Below are 9,102 nucleotides of genomic sequence, written 5' to 3'. Positions count from 1 at the left end.
CAAGGTTTCTAAAAGCAGAATCAACTCTACAGCAAGAGTTTAGGTTTACTGGTCTTTAATTATTTTATTAGAAGCATCTCTGAATTGGACAGAAGTTCACACTAAAATACATTTTTAAAAGTTTATTTTCCTTCCTTCCACCTGTACCCTCACCACCACCCCAGTTTGGTTTTTTAATGATATGTCTTTCTCTCTCTCTCCAGTTTACCTCCAGCTAGAATTAGAAATAAGCATTGGTTTTCTCCTTGACTGGCTTTGAGTTCAAAGACACATGGGCAAAGCTCCGAGGATCTGGATGGTGTCTGCATGCATATTAAACCACACTCTCTTAGACTGTGCAAGCCTTTTGCACTGACAAGTGTGAATGTGGTGATGGGGGTCACACCACACACTGTAAAGGGAGAGGAAAGGTGGTCATTGTGTCAAATGCTTAAACACAGACTGACAGTATCTCCCAGATTTCAGGTGGGCTATCTAGACCTTCTATTAGAAAAGAAATTCACCTCCAAAGAAAACCCCTTCTTTGCCTTTCATAGCCACCTCAGCGCCTGATGGTGCAGTACTACTAATGGTTACTTGAACTCATTCTGCTAACCCTCAAGTTAGCATGAAGAAGGAATATAATTTTATTGCCATTTTTATTTTGCAGATTCAGCTAATCTGCAATATATGTCCAATGATGAATCTGGAATATGAGTCAGGGACCCTGACTTGCTGATTTAGAGTCCCAAGCACTGAGGATAATATCCTGCCCAAATGGACCAATCAGCTACACCAGTGGTCATGGTACCAACTGAAATGATCACTCAAAATGTTGTTGTTGTTAGGTGTTGTTGAGTTGACTACAACTTCTAGAGACCCTATGAACAACAAATCCAAGTCGTGCACAAACCTGTGACATCCTTATTGTCAGTGTTATTCTCACGACTATTATTGTTTCAGTCACTGCAGCAATCCATCTTGTTGGGGATTTTCTACTGTTTTGCTAACCTTGTATTTTTCTAGACATGATGAATTTTTTAAGGAAAGACTGTTTCTAACAACATCCCCAAAATACGTGAGACAAAATTTCATCTTCCTTGTCTCAAAGGAGCATCCTGGTTGCACTTCTTTCAGGGTAGAATTGTTTATTAGATATTCAACTTGTCTCCCAAGACACAATCCCAAGGTATCAATTTTCAGATGCATAGGAAGTAACTGAAAATACCAAGGCATGAGCCAGGCGTACCTCAGTATTTAAAACAGCTTCCTTGATGCGTAGCACTTTAAAGAAACCCTTGATGTTGTTTTTGTTGTTTACCATTGTGTGGTAACAAACCCATGGCTAACCCGCCTGCTAGTTTTCAGAGAAAGTAAATAGGAGAGAAGAAGATTGTCCATCTTTCTCCCATGGAGTAGCTGGTGGATTCAAACTACATGCCTTTGCATTGGCAGTGCAATTCCTTACCACCAAGCCACCAGCGCTCCTTTAAAGGAGTCCTACTGCATATCTAATTGAAAGAAGCAAGGTAGACATATTTTTCTGCACTCTTCTACAGGAGTCCATTCTATAAAATTGGATAGATATTTCAATGACCAAGCTTGAATATGAATGCTAAGCATGTGCGCAGTCACTGTTGATGTAATGATTTATCATAGAGTGAACAATGGCCCCATAAATATATGTGGAAGTTCTCACCTTCTCTGGATGTAGTCCCATCAAAGACGAGGATATTTTTGTTTTATATAATAATGATGGCATATCCATGTAGGAAGTCCCTTATATATAATATCTTCTGAGAGAAAAAAGGAAAGCAGATGAAGTAGAGAGAAGGGAGCTCTGGTGGCCTAATGTCAAGGAGCTACATTGCAAAACCAAAGACCAGTGGCTAGAATCCACCAGCCGTTCCACAAGAGAAGGATGAGCAGTTTCCTCCAGTGTAATTTACTGCTTCTGAAAATCTGCTTGGAGAGTAAACCAAGTAGAGAGGACTAAGGAGAAATGGGAAAAGCAAATGCTACATGAAGATCCCCAAGGAATGAGGAACAGAAGTTAAGACAATGATCTTTTTCCAGAGCCAATGGAGAGAGTCTTCCCTTAATGCCAGAGCCCTAAACTTGGACTTATGGTTTCCAAACCTATGAGAAATACATTTCTTTTCATTAAAGCCAGCAACATGTGGTATAGGAGCCCTGGTGGTGTTGTGGTTAGAATTCTCCTGTTAACAACAATAAAAACAACAACAAATAATGCATAATTGAAGCCTAGTAGCTTCTTGGAAAAAAAGAGGGGTCAGCCTGTTTCTGTAAAGATTCACAGCTTTCAGTGGGCAGTTGTAAACTTTTACGGGCTTGCAATGAATTGAAATCAACCTGATGGCAACTGAGATTGGCATTTTTATTTGGATGTGTGGTATTTCTGTTACAATAGCACTAAGGAAGTAAAGTCTTCTCAAAAGCTAGGCCTCATTTTTCTTGGGGCTTTATTTTTGTAGTAGGGAAAGGACAAGGTAAGGGTTAGAGCTAAATTGCTTTGGATGTTAGTGAAGAGGTTGAGACTTTCAAGTCTTTTGTTTCCTACTCAATCCTCATGCTTCTCTGCTGAATAAATATTTAGAAAGTCTTTATTTAAATGCATGTTAACTATCAGCCTTTGCATGGAGGCCACATGTGTCTCTATTCCCTCATCAATCTGCACCAAAAAGTGGAGGTCTCTCTGTGTCAGACATGCACTGGGGTTTCCACAGGCTCTGGAAGAGTTACTCTCATTAGTTCATCTTTTGGCTAGAGGTGAATTGGGGGAAAGCTCAGGGGTCAGGATAATCTTAAAGAATTAGATTTGACTATTTTCACATTACTGCTGACAGGAACTGGTAGGAGTATGAGAGGAGGAAGAGTTGGGGGAGGAGAAGCCACAAGTTTTAGAGGACTCTGCAAATATCTCAATAGATAGAAGTCTTGATCACTTAGCGTTTTCAATATTAGATGGCAAATTAGCAATGTGGGCTCATAAACTATGTGTTCTTGTCTTCCAGGAGTGAAGAGATCCTACATATTGATATAGTTTAGGTTTCAAGACAGGATGCTACAAAGTATTGAGGACTAGGTTGGGTGTTGTCTTGGTTAGCTAATACTGTTAAAATAGAAATACTCAAAGTGGGTGACTTTAATGAATAGAGCTCTACTTTCTCACAGTTAATTCACTGCTGTCAAGACAATTCTGACTCATAAAGCTCTGCATTGAGTTTCAAAGGCTGTAAATCTTTACAGAGAGACTGACTATCCTTCTCACAAGGAGTGGACTCAAATGGCTAACTTTTCAGTTAGCAGCTGCCTAACACACTATGCCAGCAAAACTCCTTAACAGTTTGTCTCACAGTTTATAAGCTTAATGAAGGTGCTAATTCAGGCTATAATCTCTAGAGAAAGGTTAAACTTTTGTCTGTCCTATAAGAAAACACTTGTATCACCTTCTCTTGGTATCCTGGCAATCTCCACCTGGCATCTGTCTTCCCCACCATTTGCACTTCCTTGATTTTAAGCCTAACCAGCTCTTTTCATGTTTCTAAAGTTATAAGGCTTAAGACACACTTTACTCACTCAGATCTTACTTTGTTAACAGAACACAGAAAACTATTTTCAAGTGAGATTATAGTCACAAATTTAGAAGTTAGGATTCTAATCCACATGTTGGGGGCTATAGTTCAATCTATAAAGCCCGTGGTTCAGAGGGATTAAACACAAATCAACTGGAAAACATCAAATGGAAAAAAAAAATCTATCCTTAAGTGTCCTCTATAATATTTAATATTGTATCCAAAATGTTAGAGTAATTTTAATGGTATCCCACCAACTTGCTTGTAAATTCCTACTCATCCTTCATAACCTGCTATCTTAGTGTCCTAGAACCATTGTAATGAAAATATCACAAGAAGTTTGGTGTACAGAACAAGGATTTGCTATGTGTTGGCTTTAGAGGCTTGGGGTCTAGATCCAGGGCATTGGCCAGATTGCTCTCTGTCTGTTAGGAATCATTCCTGATCTGTTCAGCTTCTAGCAGCTCCAGTCTTTTCTTGGTTTTTAGCATGAATGTAACCTATTTAATCAACTTTTTTTGTTTGAACACATGGGCTATATAAAAATGTTCATTATTACACTATCTCTGCAGCAGTATGTGTACTCACACACAGAAAACGATTTGTTGTTGTTGTTATGGGGTGCCATTGAGTTGGAACAAAACCATAACCAACCCTCCAGCAGGTTTTCAGAGGTAGTTATTCACACTGAAAGAGATTGCCCATCCTTCTTCCATGGAGCACCTGGTGGCCTCAAACCCCGTCCGTTCAGAACTGCAGCACAGCTTCCTGCCGCAAGACCACCAGAGTGTGAGTGTGTGTGTGCTCGTGTGCATGCACATGCGTGGGCACACACACACACACACACACTCATGTAAATGTTGTTGTTAGATGCCATCAAGTGGAGCATAACAAAAGATCTGAACCCTGTTCTATCCTGCAGCATCCTCACACTTCCTGACACACAAGAGCCCATGGCAGCAGTCACCACGTCAATCCACCTAGTTGAGGGACTTCCTCTCCTTCACCGACCCTCCATCCTTCCTATCATTATGTTCCTCTCCTAGAAATAGCATCTTCTAGAAACATATCTAAAGTATGTGAGGGGAAACATTATCATTCTTGCCTCCAAAGAGCACTTTGGTTGCACCTTTTCCAAGACATATCTGTTTGTTCTCTTGGCTGTCAATGCAGTGTTCAGTGCTCTTCTCCAACACCACAGCTCAAAGGCGTAAACTCTTTTTCTATAATCTTTATTCATAGTCCAGTTCTTGGATGCATAGCTAGTAATCAGAAAGACTATGTTCTGAATCGGATGCACCTTAGTCTTCAAACTGACATCAGTACTCCTCAATAATTTGGAAAGGTCCCTAACTGCAGATTTTCCCAGTGGAATGCTTCTCTTTATTTCCTGCCTGTTGTTACTAAGAGTGCTGATTGTGAACCAAGCAAGATGAAGCTGTTGACACTTTCAATCTCTCTCCATTCATAACGACACTGCCTATTGGTACAGTGGTAAGAATCTTTATTTTCTTGATATTGAGACACAATCCATACTAAAGGCTGCATTCCTTGATCTTCTGCATGACTTATTCATTGCAAATACATTTCGTAAAAAACATAAACACAAGCTATGCACATGGATTTCACCTGATGGCATGCGTAGGAATCAGACAGATTACATCTATGGAAAGAATCACTGAAGAAGCTCAATATCAGCTGTGAAAACGAGGCCAGGTGCTGATTGTGGAACAGACCACCAACTGCTCATATGCAAGTTCAAGCTAAAGCTGAGGAAAATTAAATCAAGACCACAGGAACCAAAATTTGACCTTGAGTCTATCCCACCTGAATTTTAAAACCATCTCAAGAACAGATTTGAGGCCTTGGACATTAATGAGCAAAGATCAAATGAGCTGTGGGAGGATATCAAGAATAGCATGCAGGAAGAATGCAAAAGGTCATTTCAAAGACAGAAGATTCCAGAGGGCAGCATGAGAAGACAGAGTAAAGTATTACAATGAAAAGTGCAAGTAGCTGGAGCCCGAAAATAAAAATGGCTGAACTTGCTCAGCATTTCTTAAGCTGAAGGAACTGAAAAACAAATTCAAGCCTTGACTTGCAATACTACAGGATGCTCAGGACAGAATACTAAATGATCCAGAAAGCATTAAAAGAAGATGAAAATAGTCTAGAGAGTCATTGTACCTAAAGGAATTGGTGGACACAGAACTTCATGAAACAACATGTGAGCCTGTTGTGATGAAGAATTTCAACTGCTCTGAAAGAATTGTCAATAAAACAAAGCCCCAGAAATTGATGGCATACCAATTGACATATTACTTTTTTAAAAAAAATTTAAGATTTTATTTACAAAGCTTCTTTGTTGTACAGAAAGTAAAAATGCTGTTACTATCTCAGAGTAACTGGTAGCCACGAATGGTTGAGACTCGCCGATCATAGCTACCCACTCTACAGCAAGTCTTACACAAAAAACCTAACACCGCTTACAATTTTGTTGGGGCAAAGTCCCCACACTTGGTGGTGGAGTTCCAAGGGGGACTAAACAGGAAGGTGGAATGTCACAGGAACTATTCTTTGGCTCTTTGGGTGGGTGGGTGTCCTGGGGTTTGTATCACAGCTACTTTTAATTTTTTTTTTTTTTTAAACAGCTACCAAATCCACATGAGCAGTCTAACCAACACTGAACAGTTCTTTTTTTGAGTTATCTGGGGTCTTAATCATCTTTTCCTTCATCATCTGTTTCTCTCTTCCTCTTCTCACCTTTCCCACTTTCTTCCTCATCTTCCTCTTCGTCTTCATCTTCATCCTCATCTTCTTCATCAACTTCTCCATCATGTCCAAATTTTTCTTCCTCCCCACTGACTTCATCTTCATCTTCTTCCCCTTCTACATCTTCGTCTTCATCTTCATCCTCTTCTTCCTAAAAATCCTACTCTTCATCCTCCTCATCCTCCTCTTCATCGTCCACACCATCCACCTCAGCATATGAGTCAGGGGCTTCCTGGTCCTCTTGGTCATAGCCATCCAGATAGGTCAGCTGGGGGAGGAGCTTGAAGACTCTCTCGGTAATCATTCAAGTTGGTAACCTCACAGTTAAACAAATCCAGGCTTTTCAGATTCTCCAATTTTTTCAAGGGCTCCAAGGTGCTGATATCCTTCAGTTTATTTCTACTCAAGTTTATGTGCGTGAGGTTTGGAAGTTTTCCTGCTAACATGTTCAGACCTCCAAAGATTCTATTTTCACTGAGCTCAAGCTTTTTCAATTTCGGTAATTTGGGAAGATTTGAAAATGAAATAAAGCCTATATTTATTAAACTGAGGAACTCTAAGTACACAAATTCAGCTGTTAAACCCTCAATTTTTCCATCATTTGACTTGCAGTTGTCCAGAACAAGTTCTTGGACAGCTGCCGGGGTCTGGTTCCTCAGCTCCAAGTGGATCCGTCTCTCCATGGTGCCCCTCTTCCCCCCTCTCTTCAAACTTTACTTTCCGCGGCGGGGGCGGAGCGGGGAGAGGCGTCCAGCCTGCGCAACGAAGGCCGTCGGAAGCGGGGTGCTGGCGGTGGAGGCCTGCGGCGCGGTCCTGGGCAGCGTGCGGGCGGGCGGGCGAGCGAGCGGAGCCCCTGGAGCCAAGTTACTCACGGGAGCGGAGAGAAACCATGGAGGGAAAAGGGGGGCTGGAGCGCGCAGCTCTGGTCTCACTACCGCCGCCCCAATTGACATATTTCAACAAACAAATGCTTCCCTTGATGTGCTCACCAAGTTGACAAAGAAATCTGGAGAAACCTGGCCAACTAACTGAAAGAGACCTATATTTGTTCCCATTCCAAAGAAAGGTGATCTGACAGAGAGTGGAAATTATCGAACAGTATTGTTGATATCACATGCAAGCCAGATTCTGCTGAAGATTATAAAAATCGACTGGAACAACATCAACAGAGAATTGCCTGACATGAAGGCTGGATTTAGAAGAGGCTGTGGCACTAGGGATATTATAGTCAATGTCAGATGGATCTTGGTTGAAAGCAGAGATTACCAGAGAAATGGCTATCTGCAATTCTGAAGGTATACAGTTCAAATCCCCCAGTTGTTCCGTGGGAGAAGGATGGGCAGTTTCCTTCCATGGGATTAATTGCCTATGAAAACCTACTGGAAGGTCAGCTATGGGTCAATCCCAACTAAGTGAGTTTATAGTTTGAGAAGACAATATTAACAAATATTGCAAATGCAAACACTTTTATCAATATGTTAGAATGTGAATCCAAAGTTGTTAATAAGGTTGTGTCAGTTGTTTAGTGATAAAACCTCACCAACATGGTTATAAGCCTGTTTATCTAATTCATTGTGAATAATCATATATTTCACTGTAACAAATGATGCATTAGATCATAGACTACAATCTTTTCATAAAATGGGAAAACTTGTAATTATTGAAGACTGTCTTACCTCAAGAGTCAGGCTGTATACCAGTGCAAGACAATTTCCTCCAAATAATGTGTCTTAGGTACTTAGTGTCCTTATATTACCATTAATAATGCTTATTTATCAAAGCAATGCCAAACATCATGCTAAATTATTAAAAATAAAACTAAACAAGCTTGGAAACAGGAGTGGCAACCACTTCAGAAATATAGCTTGCCTCCAGAAACCCTATGGACTTGGAGAAACGATGAAAGTTACACAAGCGTTCAGGTCTTTCATTCACTATGAATCATCTACGTCTTGATGGCACTTAACAACAGCAACAATAACAACAAATGTTAACTATTGTTAAGTGACATAAAATTATTTCCAAGTCCTAGAGACCCTACAAAATGGTGCTTGGTCCTGTAGCATCCTCACAAGCATTTCCATGCTTACATTTATTGTTGTTGTCATTATGTCAATTTATCTGGTTGAAGTCTTCCTCTCTTTCACCATCATCCATATTTCAAAGTATGATGTCTTCTCCAAGGAACAGCTTTTCCTAACAACATTCCTGAAGCATGTGAGATGAAGCTTCATCATCTTTACCTCCTCTCTCTCCAAGACATAACTGTTTGTTCATTTGGCAGGCCATTGCATGTTCAGTACTCTTGTCCAGCACCACAATTCAAAGGCATCAATTGTTCTGTCATCCTACTTATTGTCCAAATCTCGGATACATAACAAGTGATTGAAAAAACTATGGCCCGAATCAGTCACACGTTAGACCTCTAGCTAGTATTATTATTCCTCAATAATATGGAGAAGTCTTGACTACAGACTTCCCAGTTCCATAAATCTTCTGATGTCTTGACTCCTAGTACCAACTGTGTTGTTCATGGATCCAAGTAAGATGAAGTAGTTGATAGTTTTGATCTTTTCTCCATTTATCAAGATGTTTCCCAGAAGGATAGTCTTATTTTTGCTTGACAATCCACCCATTTTCTCTTTGCCAAGACCATATTAAGCCTACCTATGATAAACAAGTTTAATGGATTATTATTATTATTATTATTTTACTATGTTTTTCCATGTTCATTAGAAAACATGCCTGTTATTAC

At 40.2% G+C, this 9,102-nt stretch overlaps 1 pseudogene; it reads right to left on the bottom strand.

The window, feature by feature from the left end:
• Positions 1–6,291: 6,291 nt before the first annotated feature.
• LOC102874460 lies at positions 6,292–7,030 on the bottom strand (annotated as a pseudogene).
• Positions 7,031–9,102: the final 2,072 nt, after the last annotated feature.

The sequence above is a fragment of the Elephantulus edwardii genome, unplaced genomic scaffold, assembly GCF_000299155.1.
Source record: "Elephantulus edwardii isolate Elephantulus edwardi_28Jun2011 unplaced genomic scaffold, EleEdw1.0 scaffold00095, whole genome shotgun sequence".
Classification (NCBI taxonomy): Eukaryota; Metazoa; Chordata; class Mammalia; order Macroscelidea; family Macroscelididae; genus Elephantulus; species Elephantulus edwardii.
The sequence above is the reverse complement of the archived record's forward strand: the minus strand, read 5'-3'. Positions and strand labels throughout refer to the sequence as shown.